At 34.4% G+C, this 20,124-nt stretch overlaps 1 pseudogene; it reads right to left on the reverse strand.

Moving 5' to 3' along the window:
* Nucleotides 1-18,759: 18,759 nt before the first annotated feature.
* On the reverse strand, nt 18,760-18,859 carry LOC122095081 (annotated as a pseudogene).
* Nucleotides 18,860-20,124: the final 1,265 nt, after the last annotated feature.

Genomic DNA, 20,124 nt, shown 5'->3' on the forward strand with positions numbered 1-20,124 from the left:
TATCATGTGTATATCTAAAATTCCCTTGAAATTAATAGTTTCTACATTCTATTGAAATATTAGTTATTGTATTCTAGGAAACTTTTGGAACAATAGACTGTATACCTTTGAAATGAAAAAGGTCAAAAAAATAGCATAAAAGTTTTAGAGTAAGTCTGTCTTCAGCAATGTATATATATAGAGAGAGAGATAGATATAGATATTTTATGCAGAAAGACATACATTTTTAGAGATTGTCATCAGAAATATATACATATATCGGAATTTATGTGTAGAATGATGTATATTATAGTGAAACAAAAATCTTAAAACATAATTAAAATTAAAAAATATATCCAACCAAGCGCCAGTGACTCACACCTATAATTTAAGCTGTTCTGGGTAATGAGATCTTAGAATTGTGTTCGAAACTAGCCCAGACAGGAAAGTACTAGTTAGGGGGTGGGAAGGTGGCTTAGTTGTAGAGCGCTTGCCTTGCATGCATGAGGCCCTGGATTCGCTTCCTCAGCACCACATAAGCAAAAAGAAAAAAGCTGGAAGTTGCTCTGAGGCTCAAGTGGTCGAGCACTATCCTTGAGCTGAAGAGCTGAGGGACAGCGCCCAGGCCCAACGACTGGACTCCCCCCTAAAAAAAAGTACTTGTTAGATTCTTATCTCCAATTAACCACTAAAAACAAGAATTACCTCTGTGCCTCAAGTTGTAGAATGCTGGCTTTGAGCATAAAAAGGCTTAGGGGTAATGCCCAGGCCTTGTAAACAACAACAAAATATATCACATTAATTTCACAAAAGCACCTTTTAACTGCTGTGAACATTTCTTAGAAACATGAATACATGCCCCTGGAAAATGTTAAGTAAAAAGTATAGAATATTTACGTTTATGTTAAAGACATGACTATTTAGTTTGTTTAAGATATTTAGGTAATAATTAGGAATTAAGAATAATGATAATATATTGGGACTGGTCTTTTATTCTATTTTACTATAGTAATAAAATGATATTTGTAATGATTGTATAAAAATACTCTTGTTTGTTATTTGAGTTATAATAAGTAATAAACATTTTTAATTGATTTCCAAAAAAAATCATTTTCTTAATGGTATCAATTCTTTGTAATTTCAAAACAATTAAAAAAATTAGTCCAAGGCTGGTTTGCTCCAAGGCTATAGTAGAACTATTTTGTCTTCACTACTAAACATGGTAATAAGATTCAAAGCTACTATGAAGGCTGAAGCTACTCCATTTTACAAGATTGTTCTCACTGACCTGTATTCCTTGAATTTACATACGAGTTAATTGAGCAGGTGGACCAATATTCTACAGAGATATCTAGATGTTTGATAGTCACTCATATTTGGTACCTTGTAAAAACACATGACCCCAGATATTATATATAGAGAAATGTCTTTAGAGAATACTTGAAACAACTAAAATTAATTTAGGAATAAGTTAAGATTTAGATAATGCTGTAACATAATAAATCTGAATGATAACAACTTGAGCTGTACAACAGAGGAGAGTGAGAGGGGAAAGAATGATGGACCATGTAGGAGCTATATGTCATTGCTATTGTGTTTCAAAAAACAGAAATGAAATTCACATGCAATATATAATCTTTTATTGTATGCATTTTAGTTCTTTGGAAGTAAATTGTACAATAATAGGTTTTCCAAGCCTAATTTTCACAAACTTGCATTTCTTCAAATAGAAATGCTGTAAATTTTAGAACAGACATTAAAATAGATATAAAATTCACTTACAGGAATTTGTACAGCATACATCCTCTATAGTGTGTCTTTTCAAATTTGTTTTTAGGGATTATTTCCAGAGTCTCACACATACTACTCAAGTGCACTGTCAATGAACTACATTCCCTGTCCAAACAAATTTTTTACTTCTCTTTAATACATACATAGAAGTGTAATGGTTGGATCATATACAATTCTCTTTGACCTTTTGAAGACTTGAAATCTTACTTGCTAAAATGATCGCAGTATTATACAAATCATTCTCCTATGTAGAGCTTATCATCCATCGATATTTTTGTACACACAAAACAAGAACTACTGATGCTTTTGCTGTTGCTACTGATCAATGGGTACTTTTGCTTTCTTTGTTCATGCATTTTTATTATAAAATTGATATACAGAGGGTTTACACTTAATTAAGTCAACTAAAGAGTACACTTCATTTTATTTTCTAAAGTTCAAATTTTGTGCTTAAATGTTTTCATTTGTTTCTTTAGGATAATTCATTTTTTTCAGAGTTGTAGAATTAGTTTATTTTTGCATTATTTTTACACATGTAAATTATTCAGACACATATATTTTGCTTTTATAATATTTAATATGTGACTATTTTAAAATTGTTTTCTTAAATTTTATATGGTTAATGATGTTAAAAAAATTTATTTTCTTATACTTATAAACATATTTGTCCAGGTAAAAAATACTTACTCTATTTTCAAGAAGCACATACTTTATTAAGAAAGGCTTCATTACTTGGTCACTTTTTGGAAATATTTTTACTTGAATTAAAAAAAAGTTTGAGCTCGGCATGGTGATTTGTGGCATCCATTTTCTAGCTATGGTGGGAAGTGTAAATAGAGTTTGTAATTTGGGAGATACTGAGAAACTCTGTGACCTTATTATAAAACTATTCAGAGTGAAATGATTAGAGATATAGTCATCGCTAGTGTTATATACAGCACCTCGCTATCATATTCTAAATCTTGAGTTAAAACACCAGTAACAATCTTTTTTCAAAATAAAAGGACACATATTTCAAAATGTTTATTATTTAAACTTATTTGCAAAGGTTCTCATTTCTTCTATTAATTTTCAATTTACTTAAGCTATTAAAATACAAGCATATTTTGATTATTTTATTTGTACTAAACTTTTAAATAGTATGAGCAATATTATGATTTCATATAACATACTTTTACTATTTGTGATAATTTCCTCCATTTAATATGATAACATCTTTATTCCAAATATGTGTATGTGGTGTGTATGTGTGTGTTTATGTGGTTATTGTGTGTGTGTACTTTGTGTGTACTTTGTAATTTTTGGGAGGTCACACCATTGCTTCACACATGCTAGGCCAATGTTTTACCACTGAGCTATACTGCCTAGTTGTAATCCAAATAGTGTTTTAAATCATGACTTTGAAACTTTCATTCCTAGTATGTTTTATCAAAATTATATATGATAAAATGTGATTCATATTCTATCCATGCTAGCAATTTTTATTGTTACTTAGAATATTCCCACTACCTTTCCAGTTCCAAACTCTTGTGTTTGTTATTGATAAAAGTTTTACTTTGCTTCTTTTCTCTCTTCATTTTTTCCCTTTAGAGTTTAGCTATTCTTTCTCTTATTTCTTTGGGAACTAATTATCATATTACTATTAAAATACCCTTACATTGTAACAGGTATATACAATGCTCTATTTTCTATTTTATTTTTTTCCCATTTTCACCGACTTTTGGTCCAAACTATTAGATGGATTAAAAAGAAACTTGACTTAGGACACTTTACTTTTCTCCTTCTCTTGTCTCTATTTAATTCACTTGTTATAATTTAGGAGATAGATGAAGTAATCAAATAAAAATTAAAATAATAGTAAGTGAGGCTATGAATAGAGCTGAAAAAGATTTTAAATATGATAATAGCTAATTAAAATGCATATTTCTTACTTTTACTCTGTTTTTATGTCTCTCATTCCCACATTAAGAAAGTACATAGAAGGTTATCACTAAATTTATGTAATTATTAAAAATGTATTGAAAGAATATGGGCACAGTGTGGTTTTAGCTTATTGAGACTTGTATGGGGTAGTTTGTTTTTGAGGACTTGCAATACGTTGTGATGGAGATGAAGGGAAGGATGTGCTTATTCTGGAAAACTGGCTAGAGGATTGCTCCCAGAAAGATAGTGATGAATTCTTCCAAAAGGTTACAGTAAAATCACTTTCACAACCATCTTCATTAGTGCACTATTCACCATAGCCAAGTTATGGAAACAGCCATGTTGCCCTTTGGCGGAAGGATGATTGGAGAAATTGTGTCATATATACACAATTTTATTGGACCTATCCATTATTTGCAAAGAAATGGATAGATCTAAAAATATCTTAAGTAAACGAAGTCAGAGCCAGACACACAAAGGACCCATGTTCTGTTGCGTATTGGGAAGCCAGAATTTTATGCAAGTTAAACAACGTATTAACCAAAGCTTTCATTTTTCAGAGCAATATTTAAAAGGTGTAATTTCTTATAAAATTGAATTTTAATCCAAAAAAATGAATACCAGAAAACTATCACTTGGAAGATGTGAGGGGAAGTCAAATGGAAGGAATAAAGAGAGTTATGGAGTAACAGTGAAGACATTATATTCAATGGAAATAATATGAAACTAGAAAAAATTAAAGTGGGGTGAGGTTTGGAAGGGTAGGAAAAGTTATATAAAGATCCATTATACTTAAAAAATTCATTTATTGAATGGAAATTCCGGTGTACAACTAGTTAAGATAATAAACACATGATTAAAAACAAGGGAGACATTTGATCTTAAACTGCGTTCTCTTAAACCATGAGTCAATATAATAGTTTCCACCTCAGAAATTTTCTTTGCAGCTATTTTCCTCATAGTGACAGAAAAGTGACCAATGCAATGAATATCAATACATCACATTGCACATATAATATCACAGTAAAAATGCTAGATTTCATCACATGATAACATAACAGGTAGAATGTGCCGAACGTTAATTGATTGTTTTTCCAAGTACTTTACCTATGGTTTATAATTTAATCCTCACAATAATTCCATAAAATGGAGCTCCTTACATTTTTAATTCTCAGTTGATGATATTGTAGTCTTCAAAGTTGGAATTACTAGTACAACATTGCACACATGGTAAGTGTTAGGCTGAGGTTCATCTCCCACTGTATCAATTAACCTCATTCTATTTTATGACTAAAATTCCAGCACTTAGTCTACAAATTCTAGGAAATTTTCCCAGAATTATTGTGTACCCTCATAATATTTCACTTTATCTTTGTTAGAAAATAGGGAACTGTAATATGAGTACTCAAAGTTCATAATCAATGCATACCTCCCTGGTGAAAAGAACTGCTAAAGTATAACATTCTTGATTTCTAGCTCAAAATAGTAGAAATCATATTTTAACCCTTCACTAAACACTGAACTGCATGGGGACCCTATCTCTGTTTAACACTGTCTTACTGAAAATAACCTCCATAATTCCTGATGGAAACAGACAGCAGGTCTTATGGACCAATCTTTTCCACATTGTAGCTCAACTAAGTTGTTTACCATTAGAAGTATTTTGATTGCTTTTTATACCCAACATTTTGAGAGAAAGGTACTACTTTAAAATGCTATTAAAGCAAGACAGATATAAAAATCACCTTTGACCCTAGATAAATATTTTATCTTTGCTATAACCAAAAATGCACTCTAACCTATCATTAATATTAGGAATGAGAGGTTAAAAATAATAGACACCAAGGCCTAAGTATGAATTAAAGACTCTCCATTTTGTGAATACTATTGGTTTAAAAAGACATGAAGGGCTGGGAAGGTGGCTTAGTGGTAGAGCGCTTGCCTTTCATGCATGAGGCCCTGTGTTCGATTCCTCAAAACCACATAAGCAAAAAGAAAAAAGCTGGAAGTGACGCTGTGTCTCAAGTGGTAGAGCGGTAGAATTGAGCTGAAGAGCTGAGGGACAGTGCCCAGAGTTCAGGCCCCACTACCGGATTCCCCCGAAAAAAAGACATCAACACTACCAAATTTTTTCAAAATTTCTTATGATACTGAAGATTCAATTATAAACTATTAACACTTGATAATAACTCATTTACATGGGAGTAGAATACAAAACACAAGATTAATCCTAATCATTTTAAAACACCTTTATTTAAACTACAAATTCATTCTTATAACTGCAAATAATCTAAAAATAACTGAAGCACAGTGAGACAAAAAACAATTTAACTGCATCATCTACATTCAAAGGACTGTGCTAATTGAAAACAAAATTATACTAATAATTAGGTTACCCAATTCACTTACATTCTTTTATTCTGTTTCTTTTAGTTTCATAAAAACTGTCTTTTCCTAAAATGATGCATAAAAAGCCTAAATACCCACTTACATTTTCAGATCTTAACAATATTTATTTCAGAAATGTCTTTAGCTGTACAGTCAATGAACTAAAATAATAGTAAAATATTTAAATGGTTTTCAGAAATTGCAAGACTAGATCTTGGATGTTATTTATATTGGAAAAGATATTCTAAAAGCCTTATTTGTTAAAGTTGTGATAGTTACTCCCACAAAAGAACTATTAATGAAGAAACCTTTGTATGTACAAACTTCAAATGCATCCACAATCTGGAGGTGACACATGTTTTTGTTTGTTTTTTTTTGAAATATATATCTAACAAGAATAGCCACAATACTGATTTTCAGTCAATATGATGGGATATACAAATCTTAAAAATACAGGGTTTATTATCTTAATGTGAATAGATACGATATTACAAAGAAAGTTATTATCAACAGAAATCCAGAAAGATTTTATCCACCTTGCGTTTCACAGAAATAACCAGAGAGTAATACCTATTTGTTCAAGTTGGTCAAAATCACTCCATGAGTATTTCTTAAAAATATAAGCAATTTAAGAGGTCAAATACATATTTTGAACTGACAATCTTCTTACAGTAATAACTTACTACCCAATTATATGTGTATCTTTTTAACTAATATATACTAAGCGCTGAAAATTATCTCTTTTATCTAACTTAATGTTGTAAATGCTTTGATTATGATGATGTTATTAACAAATAAAATGTACAGAAGGGTGGTTCCACTGAAATGACAGGACAGAACACTGATAAATTAAAAGCATTGCAACACAGCTCTTTTCAGCCTCATCCTGTTCAAATTGGCAAGCAACATTGCAACAGCACACACACACACACACACACACACACACACACTTAAACACACATGTGTGCACATGTACACATATATACACATGCCAAATTCAGGGGTTTTTGTACAAAAAATTTCAAATAAAATATTAGTGATTAGGACAAATGATAATTTGCCTTATTACAAAATAATACATATTCCAGTCACCAGGCTTGTTACATTTTACCTGCCCCTCCACATGTGACCACTTATTTTATTTTAGGTAATTAACTAATTCATTCCTTCATTAGTTAAATACTAATACTAGAGCTTGAACTCAGGGTCTAGCTCTGTCCCAGAATTTGTGATTTTTTGTTTTAGTTTTCTCAAGGCTAGCATTTTATTGCTTATAACACAGCTTCATTTCTAGCTTTTGCTGGTTACTTTCAAACCAGAATCTAATGGACTATTTTTCTTGGTCTGGTTTCAAACCACAAACATCAGATTTCGTCTATCTGATTAGCTAGGAATAAAGACATGAGACACTAGTGTGGCTCCTACTTTTTCTTATACTTATCTATTGCACATACTTAGGTAGCAATTTAATACTGAGAGTATAGAAGCAAGATTTACAGTGAGTATATTGTTCTGTCAGAAATTTAAGTTAGTAATGTAAATTTCTTCTTAAGACCATACACAAAAAATACTTAAGAAGAAATCTGATGATGTGTGTGTGTGTGTGTGTGTGTGTGTGTGTGTGTGTGTGTGTGTGTGTGTGTGTGTGTGTGTGAGCTGCAATATGTTTCCCATATAAGCACTGTGCAGGGGTGTCCAGCCATTCAGATTTATTGCATGAATATCTGCCTTGAGCTACTAACTCATGGACAATGTCTAAGTGTCCACTCTAGGCTTCCCGATGAAGAGGGCTATACTCATCCTCATCCCTAGTATTCATATGAGTGGCCTTTTTGGAAAGTAGTGTCCACAGTGTAGTAAGCTACAAGGAAATCACTCTACCACTTAGCCAACTTCCCAGCCCAAGGATTAAGATTCTTGCCTGTAATTTGGTCAAAGCTATGTCTCTTTATGTAGGCGACTAAAAATGTATGTACTAATTTCAAGTAAATACATAAATTCTATTTCCATCTCTTTTAACAAATAAAAAATAAATTTGTTTGCTCTGTATATAGATCAGAAACATTGATTTTGTGGTTAGCTAGGTCATTGCACATCTGTATCTCTCTTCTTCTCTCTCTTTCATGATTTTCATAGACAATATGGTTGCTCCATAATTGTCCTAATTTATTTTGCTTTTATATATTTGGTTGCATCATTTCACTTTCTGCTCTACCATTTCCCAAATCAGCACCACATAAACAGAACCACAGAAGTGATTCTGTGGCTCAAGTGGTAGAGCGCTTGCCTTGATTTGAAGAACTCAAGGACGGTGCCGAAGCCCAGAGTTCAGGCTCCACAACTAATTTAAAAAAAAGAATCTAAATCCTTGATAATTCTAGGAACAAATATGACTGAAATCAGTTGAATCACACTTTTCCTGCACAATGAAAGAAAAGGTCCAGGATAGGAAAGCAGCTAGAGAAGGCAGACAGATTGTATCTATGAAAAAACTTTGTGGAAAATGGTATCGAGGATCATTTACTGGTGATCCACTTGCACTGGAAGCATGATGCTGAACTCTTGCTTGCTGATTCTGAAATATTGCTTTGATCATTATATTCTCCAAGAAGAAAAATGAAATTTAATTGGTATCAAAGGAATACTAATACACTTTGACTTCTCATTAAGCATCTTCAATCATCAAAATTACTTGAAGACAATAGATAGGATTACTTTTTTAGATGAAAACAAGTGTCTTTAAAAAAACAAGGAATTTAAATAGTCATGCAAAGGACTTCTATTTTACTACTGTATTATACATTTTTTTCTAATGTTGGGTACCAATAAATAATGCATCTATTAGAATGCTCTTAAAGTTCATATATTGTATAGTAAGTTCTCTTAAACTATATCATGGTATTTCCCAAATATTTTACGTAGAAGGCATTGTTTCCTATTTTCTCCTTCCTAGAATAAGCTGCACATGAAGACACCACTGGTCCTCATTTTCAGTCTATGCATTTGAATATGGAGGAAAATCTTTCCTCTGCTCTCTATCAATTCACTACTCTCCAGTTAGAATAATTTAGTATAGTAAAAATGGAAAAAGAGAAAATAAATCATGGTGAAAAAACATATGCAGAAAATTAACTGGATTTTTCTGACCATTTCAACAAACGTGAACTATTGGGGAAATACATGGGCATCTCATTCCCACTGGTACTCAAAGTCTCTGGTTAGGCAATTCTGATGAAGACAAGGAACGAGGTGAAAACGTGAGGAATGGTATCAATTGCAATAAAATAACGGAGAAGAATCCATGCAAATTTCTTCTTTGGTATGCCGAAATTAATCGCCTTACTACAGTGCCGAGACTACTTTCCAAAAAGTGCACTCATATGTATACTAGGGATGAGGTAAGTATACCCCTCTTCATCGGGAAGCCAAGAGTGGACATTTAGACATTGTCCATGAGTTGGTAGCTCAAGGCAGATATTCATGCAATAACTCTGAATGGCTTGGCACCCCTGCACAGTGCTTATATGTGGAATAACACCAGAATGGATTCGTTCTTACTTCATCATGATGCAGATACCAATCCCCAAACTAAAGGCCTCTTGACAACCTTGCATATTGCTGCTGGGAATAGAAATAGCGAAGATATGCTGTATCTCCTTCTGTTGAACCATTATATCAAACCAGGTCTGAAGAACAACTTGGAATAAACTGCATTTGATATTGCCAAAAGGATAAGTATGTATCACTACCTCTTTGAAGTTGTGGATGGCTGTACATATTGTTCTCCTATGTAGAAATGGTTTGGTTAAGATTCTTAAATTTCAAAAGTGCCAGTCCATACTTTGTGTTCCTATAAAATATTTTCATATACAAAGCAACAGCAATATCTTAATTTAAAAATTCATGGATTCCATAGTATTCTTCCACGTGAATTGCCTGACTTTGATGTCAACATGTATTCAAGAGTTGTTTGTATGCATCTATAATGATTTCTGCAGAGCTTGTGATTTTTTTAATTTTAACTTATCGGTTGAAATGAATAGTATAGAAACTAAAGATATTCCTGGTGCTTGTCTACAAAAAGTATCTATGTTTGTATAAACTCCATAATCTATTTCATTGTCTTCTAGATATAATACTTTGAAGTCTACATTGTTATATAATATATACCTTCATTAATAAATGTGTCCTTTCAGATTACATTCCATATAGAAAAAGTTTAAGATTCCTTTTTCCTAGGTCCTTATATTATTTTATTTCTTTTTTCTTTTCTTTCTTTTTTTATTTTTTTAACAATTACAATTTTTTTAATTGTGAAAATACCATACAAAAGAGTTACAATTACATGGGCAATATAATGAGTACATTTCTTATCAAGAATTGTTGCCTCCTCCTTTGTTTCCCCTTCCCATCCCTTCCCATCTTTCACCCCCAACCCCTCACCTCCGCCTATTCTCCCCCTACCCACTACCCCCTCCTCCCCTCCACCAGGCCAAAATTGTAAAGTTCATTTTTCAACAAAATAACTTGTACATATCGTTGTTGCAAGGGTCCACCTGTATCCCTATTTAAATGATTTGTTTTTTCCCTTCCCCTTCACAAATTATCCCAACATCTAATACACTGAAAGCAGGGGTTAGACCGTGGGGTAGGGACATACAAAGAAAAAAACAAATAATTTTATGAATGTGATAGAAACAACCACATGAAAGAAAAAACATTTTTATATACCTTCCCATCCCTTCCCATCCTTCCTCCTCCGCCCCACCCAATCTTCGCCGCCACCCCCCGCCCCCCTCTGCACCAAAGTTGTAAAGTTCATTTTCGACATAACAACTAGTACTTCTCATTGTTGAAACGGGTCCATCTGTATCCTTATTTAAACGACTTTTTTCCCCTTCCCCTCCTCAAATTATAACGACATCAAATACAGTGAAAGCAGGGGTTATACTGTGGGGGAGGGACATATAAAGCAACAAACAAATAATCTCATAAATGCGTTAGAAACAATCGCAAGAAAGAAAAAAAACATTTGAATACATATATTAGGGTTCATTTCCCGAACATCACCTTATCTGACCTTTTCTGCTTGACTCAGACATATACTAGATATTGCAAATAAGCGAAACCATGGGACCTATGTTTCTTTGGGCTTGGCTTACTTCATTTAATATAATTTTTTCCAAGTGTTTCCATTTCCTAACAAATGGGGCAATGTCATTCTTTCTGATGGAGGCATAGAATTCCATTGTATATATATATATACCACATTTTCTTAATCCATTCATCTATTGAGGAGCATCTGGGTTGGTTCCATAAGTTAGTTATAATAAATAATGCTGCAATAAACATAGTTGGGCTGGTAGATTTAGTGTGGTCTTGTTTGTAAACATTTGGGTAAATGCCCAAAAGTGGGATTGCTGGGTCATAGGGGAGCTCTATGTGGAGTCTTTTGAGGAACCTCCATACTGCTTTCTAACGGGTTTGAACAAGTTTACACTCCCACCAACATCCCCTCCAGCATCTGTTGTTTTTAGAGTTCTTGATTTTTGCCATTCTAATTGGAGTGAGGTGGTATCTGAATGTTGTTTTGATTTTCATTTCTTTTATTGCTAGGGAGGTTGAGCATTTCTTCATGTGTCTGTTGGCAATCCTTCTTTCTTCTTCAGAGAAGTTTCTGTTTAAGTCTTTAGCCCACTTATTTATTGGGCAGTTGTTTCTTTGAGGATTTGTTGTTGGGGGGTTGAGTTTTTGAGTTCCAAGTATATTTTAGATATGAGACCCTTGTCCCTTGTATGGCTAGTGAAGATCTTCTCCCAATCTGTGGGCTTTCTATTGATCTTGCTAGCTATGTCCTTTGCCATGCAGAAGCTCTGCAACTTCATGCAATCCCATTTGTCCAAACTTTCTTTGATTGTTGTGTTTCTGGGTCTCTATTAAGAAAATTTCAGACTGCACCAAGGAGACCTAGGTTTTCTCCTATTCCATACTGTAATGTTTTCAGAGTGTCTGCTTTGACTCTGAGGTCTTTGATCCATTTGGAGTTGCTTCTGGTGCAGAGTGACATATAAGGATCTAGCTTTAGTTTTCTAAATTTAGTTAACCAATTTTGCTAGCACCATTTACTGAAAAGGCTGTCTTTCTTCCATACTATTGTTTTAGCTCCCTTATTGAAGTTTAGATGGCTATAGGTCTGTAGGTTCATTTCTGGGATTTCAATTCTATTCCATTGGTCCAGAGATCTGTTCTTGTGTCAGTACCATGCTGTTTTGATTACTATGGCTTTATAGTAGAGTTTGAAATTTGGTATTTGTATTCCTCCAGCAGTTTTATTTCAATTGAGGGGTGTTTGTGCTATTCGGGGTCTTTTATTATTCCATATGAATTTTTGAATTGCCTCTTCTATTTTCTTGAAGACTGAGTTTGGAATTTTGACAGGTATTGCATTGAATTTATAGATAGCCTTGGGAAGTATTGCCATTTTCACGATGTTGATTTTTCCAATCCAGGAGCATGGGAGTTTGTGTCATTTTCTATGTTCTGTTTTGATATCCTTTGTCAAGTTTTTACAGTTTTGATCATAAAGGTCCTTCACTTTTTGGTTAAGTCAATTCCAAGGTATTTTATTTTTTGTGGGGCTATTACAAATGGAGTTGCTTTCCTAATTTCACCAACACTTTACTTATTGTTGCCATACAGAAAAACCATTGATTTTTGGGGGTTAATTTTATACCCCGCTACTTTGCCAAAGTTTTGAATCAACTTGAGTAATTTGGGAGTGGAGTCTATGGGATTCTTTAAATACAAGATCATGTCATCTGCAAAGAGGGAGAGTTTTATTTCTTTTTTCCCTATTTGGATCACCTTTATGTTTGCATCCTGTCTTATTGCTGTAGATAGGGATTCTAATACAAGATTGAGAGAATTGGCGATAGTCGACATCCTTGTCTTGTTCCTGAGTTAAGAGGAAATGACTTTAGTTTTTCACCATTAAGTATAATGCTGGCTGTATGTTTGTCATATATAACCTTTATTCTATTGAGGAATGTTCCATGGATTCCTAATTTTTCCAGAACCTTCATTATAAAGGGGTGATGGATCTTGTCAAATGCTTTTTCTGCATATATTGAGATAACCATGTGGTTCTTATGCTTGCTTCTCTTGATGTGAGGAATTATATTAATTGATTTGCATCCCTGAAATGAATCCTGTTTGATCATGTTGAATGATTTTCTGGATGCATTGTTGAAGACGATTGGCCATAATTTTGTTGAGAAGTTTTGCATCAATGTTCATCAAAAAAAAAATGGGTCTATAGTTCTCTTTCTTTGATGAGTCCCTGCCTGGTTTTGGGATGAGGGGGATGATGGCTTCATAGAATGTGTTCGGTAGTGAACTTTCTCTTTCAATTTCATTGAAGAGTTGGAGTAGTATTGGTGTGAGCTCTGCGTTTAAAGGCCTTGTAGAATTCTGCTGTAAACCATCTGGACCTGGACTTTTCTTAGGTGAGAGGTCTCTTATTGCTGTTTCTATTTCAATGCTTGATAAGCTCCAGTTAAGATGGTTTAACTCATCTTGGTTTAGTATTGGCACGTCAATATTTGCTAGGAAAAAGTCCATTTCTGCCAAGTTCTCAAACTTATTAGCATAAAGTTTTGCGAATTATTCCGTTATAATATTCTGAATCTTGGTTGTTTCTGTGGTGATGTTTCCATTCTCATCTCTGAGTTTATTTATTTGGGTGTGTTCTCTTCTTTTTGTGATAAGATTTGCTAAGGGTCTGTCAATTTTGTTAATTTTTTCCAAGAACCAATTCTTTGTTTTGTTGATTCTTTCTATAGTTTTATTGGATTCTAATTCATTTAATTCTGATTTAATTTTAATTAAAATGAATTAATTAAAATAATTATTTCTTTCCATCTATTATACTGGGGTATATCTTGCTGCTCTTTATCAAGGAGGTTCAGATGTCTCATTAAATTGTTGGTTTCAGATCTCTCCAATTTGTTGATATAGGATCTCAGAGCTATAAACTTGCCTCTGAGTACTGCTTTTGCTTGTCCCAGAGGAGCTGGTTATTTGTGTGCTCATTTTTGTTGAATTGCATGAACATTTGAATTTCCTTTCTAATCTCTTCCATGACCCACTCATGATTCAGCAGTGTGTTGTTCAGGCTCCATGTGTTACAGGAGTTTATTTGGTGGCTTTTGGTGTTGAGTTCTAATTTTATTCCCTTGTGGTCAGAGAGAATGCAAGGTATAACTTCAATGTTTCTCAATTTTGACAAGTTTGCATTGTGGCATAAATGTGGTCTACTTTAGAAAATGTTCCATGTGCTTCTGAGAAAAACTTGTATTGTGATGCTGCTGAGTGAAATATTCCGTAGATGTCTGTTAAATCTACTTGATCTATACAGTTGTTTACATCTGCGTTTCTCTATTGGGTTTTTTCCGAGTTGATCTATTTAGAGGGGAGAGTGGTGTATTAAAATCCCCAACAATTAATGTCTTTGGATCTCTGTGGGATTTGAGGGAAAGGAATGTTTCTTGTATAAATTTTGGTGCTCCGTTGTTTGGCGAATAGATATTTAAAATTGTAATATCCTCCTGAAGGAGAAATCCCTTAATTATTATGTAGCGACCTTCTTTATCTCTTCTCACGAATTTTAATTTGAAGACTATTTTATCTGATATTAGGATTGCAACTCCCGACTGTTTATGGGGGCCGTTTGCTTGGTAGATTTTGTTCCAGCTTTTAACACTTAAAATGTGTTTGTATTTACTGGCAAGATGTGACTCCTGAAGACATCAGATAGAAGGATCTTGTTTTTAATCCTACTGTACAGTCCATGTCGCTTAATTGGATAATTATGTATGTTAATGTTGAGAGATAGGACTGAGAGGAATTTGGGAGCTCCTGTCATGTTATCTACCTTCTTGGGGGCTACAAAAACTGGGTTCTTCCTATGTTCTTGGATTCTCAGTTTGGGTGCATTTTATTGGCCTTTATTGTGGTCTTGTTGGGTTTCTATGTGTAGGACGTCTTTAAGAATCTTTTGTAGGGCTGGTTTGGTGGAGATGTATTGTTTCAATTTTTCTTTGCTATGGAAGGTTTTTATTTGGCCTTCAGTTATGAAGGAGAGTTTAGCTGGGTACAGTATTCTTGGTTGATTGCTGTTTGTTTTTAAGGCATGGCATACATCATTCCAGGATCTTCTTGCTTTGATTATCTCTGCTGAGAAATCTGAGGTGATTTTAATTGGTTTGCTTTTTTAGTGATTAATCTTTTCTCCTTCAAATGTTTAAGGATCTTTTCCTTGGTCTGAATTCATCCTGTGCGGATTATAATGTGACGGTGGGATGTCCTGTTCCTGTCTGGTCTATTTGGAGTTCTAAAAGCTTCTTGTATCTGAATAGGCCTATCTTTTTCCATGTTTGGGAAGTTCTCTGCTAGGATTCTGTTAAACCAATTAACTAGACGATTTACTTCTTCTGTTTCTAGGTGCTCCTCTACACCCATTATCCTTAGATTAGGCCTTCTGATGCTGTCTTCCAACTGTTGGATAGATCTGTCATATTTCATAGACTTGACTTGGATGGTTGTATGTTCTTTCTCTATAATATTTAGGCTGTCTTCAATCCCCGAGTTTCGATCTTCTACATGGTCTAACCTGCCGTCAAGAGTTTCCACTTTTTTAAAATTTCTTTTCCTTCTAATTGGACAGCTTTGATGGCTTCAAATGCTTTATTGAAGCTTTGTTTTAGATCTTGTATAAACTTCTTTACTTCCTTAATTTGGTGTTCAGTGTTTATTCTCAAGTAAATTAGTTGTTTAGTTATGGTTTGCTTAGATTCCCTTTTCTTCTGTTGGGTTCCATTCAGCATTCTCTTTGTGGTCTCCCTTAATTACTTCAGCTGTTTGTTACTAGATTCCATGAATACCTTTAGTGATCATTGTGTATCCTCATCCTGCTCTCTCAATTCCTGTATTACTCTTCGCTTAGCTTCCTCACGTTCACGCCATTCCTGTAGTTCTCTTTGAGTGTTCTCAACCTGCTCATGCCATTCCTGCCTTTCTCTTTGAGTATTCTCAAGCTGTTCACGCAAATCCTGTATCAGTTTTTGAGTAGCTTCCTCACGCTCAGGATATTCCTTTATAAACCTTTGGTTTGCCTCCTCTCTCTCCCTATCATGCTCATACACAGTCCTTTGTAGGTTTTCAATCTTTTCCTGTATTGACCTTTTGTTTGCCTCCATTGATCTTTTGTTTGCTTCCTTCTCTCCCTATCATGCTCATACAGATTCCTTTGTATGTTTTCAATCTTTTCATTTATTATGTTTGCCAGCAGTGTTTGTAGAGCTATTTGGGAACTCTCCTCTGGATTATTCATTATCTGTTCTGTCCCCTGATTATTATGAGTGGGAGTTGAGATACCCGGACTTGACATTTTTCTTTTGTTTTTCCTGCTTACTCTGCCTATTTGGGATGAAAATAACACCAGTTTTTTGCTTGAACACTATCTTAAGGCAAGCATCAACCAAAGTCTATATTTGCCCAGTCAATAGTCTGCAGATACAATATAGTTCAATAGAACATCTATTCAACGTCAAACAACTATATATTAATGGGCTACAAACTGCAAATCCAAATTTGGCAAACCAGAAATTATTAGGTTGAGGGAGAGATGTGGGTAAAAAATAGGAATAGAGAGATGTGGGAAGGCACAGGGAGATTTAACTTAACTAAGTCTTAATCTCAAAGCAGGAAATAGGTTGGATAGGATGAAAGTAGAGAGAGAAAAAAGAAAAGAGAAAGGGGGAAAAAGAGACCAGAAAAAATAGAAAAGTAAAAATTAAAAATATTATGCAGAATCGAAAACAAAATATTCAGAGAAGAACGTGCATATAATGCAGAAGGGGAGGGATATAAAGGAGATGTGAAAAACTTAAAAATAAAAATACTTAAAATATTACATAGGTATAAATAGGTAGTAATGCTATTAAGGAATTTAAGTCTAAGAGGTTTTGAACTGAGTAATAAATTTGTGGATTAAGTGTGTACACATGGAGGATAAGGTCTAATAATCGACTATGTGTATATCTGAGAATGTGCAGAAAAACAATTAAGTCACATAAAAAAGAACAAAAGAGAAGTAAAGGTGAAAAGAATAAGAAAGAAAGAATAAAGATCAGAAGTTCAATAGAGCAAAATAAAAAAACAAAAAAAATTAAGAAAAAAAGAATAACGCACACACACATATACCACTGAAATAAAAATTATAAGAGGGGAAAATAGTTACTAGGAAACTTTTTTTTCAAAAAAGGTAAAAATTAAAAGAAAAACGTTTTAGAAAAAAATTTTTTTAATAAAATGTACAAAAAAAAATAGTTAATTTTTTTGGGAGTGGTGGGAAAAATCCTGTATCTCCCTTTTGTCTGTAACCAGCCTCTTGTTGGAGTCTCTGGTCTGCTTGTGGTGTTAGATTTTCCTATGGCTTGGTTGGTTTCTTAAGTCAGTTTGTTTGAACAGGCAGAAAAATGTTCTACTTTACCCAGGATTTTGTGATCCTCCACTCAGGTTAGTTCAATGGGAAGGAGATCTGCTTTGATTAACACAAAAGAGGGAGATGGCTTTTTCTTCAAGTTTGGAGATGCTGTGATGAGGCTAGGTTCTGGGTAGAGTTGAGGCCTTTCAGCAAACAGTAGCTTTTCCCAGGAGGTAGCTTGTGAGAAACTCAGAGAGCCCAGCCTGGAGCCACTCCCCAGGTTTATGTTTACTGAATTTCAATTGATTGTCAAGGCTGCTAAAGGGAGGGGCAGACTCTGGCTCTGATTACCCAGTGAAGAAAGCCACTCTTGGGGCTTGCACCTGAGCTGGGTGATTTTTCCCTGGGTGGAGCTCTCTGGCAGGTCAGTTTAGGTTCTTGTGACCTGCTAAATGACTCTAGTTTTCTTCCAAGGCCTTAGTTGGAGCTTGCAGCTCCACCGAGCTTTGTCAGTACCCAAGATGGAGATGTCCGGTAGTTGGGGGTGAGGGGTGGCCTTCTCTCCTCTGCTCTCTGAGAAGGAGTGAGGACATTTGGCTTCTACTCCCGCCGAGTCTTGGTTCCTGGGTGGTCTCTGGTCTGCGAACTGCAAGATGAAGATGTCTGCTCCTTGTCAGTTCTTGCTGGTGTTGAGTAGAATCTGCTTGTCCACCGTGTCTGGCTCCTTTGTCCTGCATTCTCTGTGTTACAGGATGGCGGCTATGGCCAACGCTGCTACCGAGGCTGCTGGCAAGTGCTCAGATCTGTCTCCTTGCCTGGATTTTCCCTCTCTGTCCTAACTCTGTGTATAGTGATGGCACACTTGGTGTGATTCTCTGGCTTAGGACTGTTCACTGGAACTCTAAAACTGCTTTCTATGCGAGAGCTTGTTTAGCCTACAGCTTCTCCTCCACCATCTTCCGGGAACCCCCTATGACCATGGTTTAAATTTTATTTCTTTGGGATAAAATGAAAATGTTATCTAATTTCAAGTTTTATAAAGTTTATGCTATGTAAGGGCCTTTCTAAGGTGAAGATTTAATATACTGATGTCAAACTAACCTTTAATTCTATGAATTACATGTATTGTTACACTTGTATTTTTGTAATCAACTTTTTAATAACTGTTTTTCATTTCTTGCATTTGAAGAATGAAAAATATGGAATACTTCACAAATTTTCATACCATCCTTGTGCAAGTACCATTTTAATCTCTGTATTGTTGTAATTTGGGTAGACCTGCTGCTGAAGCATGTAGTATCCTCTAAATTTAAGTACGTAATGATACAATATTTATACAGGCATATATCCATGGTTGCCTATTTGTAACAAGGAACCCTTATTGTTCCTAAAAATGCTATTGATCTTATTTCTCTAAAATTCTGTGCATAGTGGAAAAAACTTTTATTGTATGGTCGATTGTTCACATTTGCAATTTTTTGTCAATAACTATTTTGTCATTTTCATTTTAAATTTGATCATACTTTGAAACCTTTACAGCTAAGTCCAAAGGTGATGGCTTTTCAAGTACTTATTTATCAACTGAGTTAGCTTTGTGGAGCTAATGGATTCAAAGTATGCCTTTCTTAAGAGCTATTTCTAAACTTCTGCAGCTTAAAATCTCCTAAATGAGGTCTCAGTGGCACAAATGTCTTCCTGACCCTTTATCCTTCTTCCATGTAGGAACAGACCAACCAGAATATCTTAAACTGACAGCATAGATTCTTACTGGAACAAAACTAATCTTAGTTACAAGGGTTCATAGAGAGATGAACACTTCAGACCGAATTGTTCAGAATAGAAGGTATTTTATCAAAATGTAATTGTTTGGGCTGGGACGTTGGCTCAGTGGTAGAGCGCATGCCTTGCATGACTGAAGCCCTGGGTTTGATTCCTCAGCACCACATAAGCTAAAAGAAAAAAGCCGGAAGTGTTGCTGTGACTCAAGTGGTAGAGCGCTAGCCTTGAACTGAAGAGCTGAGGGACAGGGCCCAGGCCCAGAGTTCAGACCCCATGACTGGACCCAAAAACAACAACAACAAATATATATATATAATTGTTTATTATACCTATTATTTCAAAAGTAGCTAAAGCCAAAAAGGTGAAAAAGTTGTTTATATGCATGTTTACTTAATATCCTGGCCTGTCTACCATACAACCAGGCAGGAACTTACACTAATGACTTTCTATCACCAAATATGTCCATAGCTCCTGAAGAAGTCTATATATTTTTCATCGATATTAGGCCTTAAATTGGTAATGTTTTAATCAAAGTGTTTCCTCTTGCCTCCAGGCTTTAAATTTACAAATGGTAAAGCTTTAGGTCTAACTCTACCAAAAACTGAGGTAGAGATAATGGAATAATACTTTAAAACAGAGTTGCCTTTGATACCCTAACCAAAACAGAACAATGCATAACCATTTCTTATATTATATATACTTATATATTTTATATTTATATGTGCTGATCTTAAATTTCACACAGTGAATCTTACTAGAATTAATTCATAGTTTTACAA

This window comes from Dipodomys spectabilis, unplaced genomic scaffold (assembly GCF_019054845.1).
Source record: "Dipodomys spectabilis isolate Male_0828 unplaced genomic scaffold, ASM1905484v1 ptg000333l, whole genome shotgun sequence".
NCBI classification, from domain to species: Eukaryota; Metazoa; Chordata; class Mammalia; order Rodentia; family Heteromyidae; genus Dipodomys; species Dipodomys spectabilis.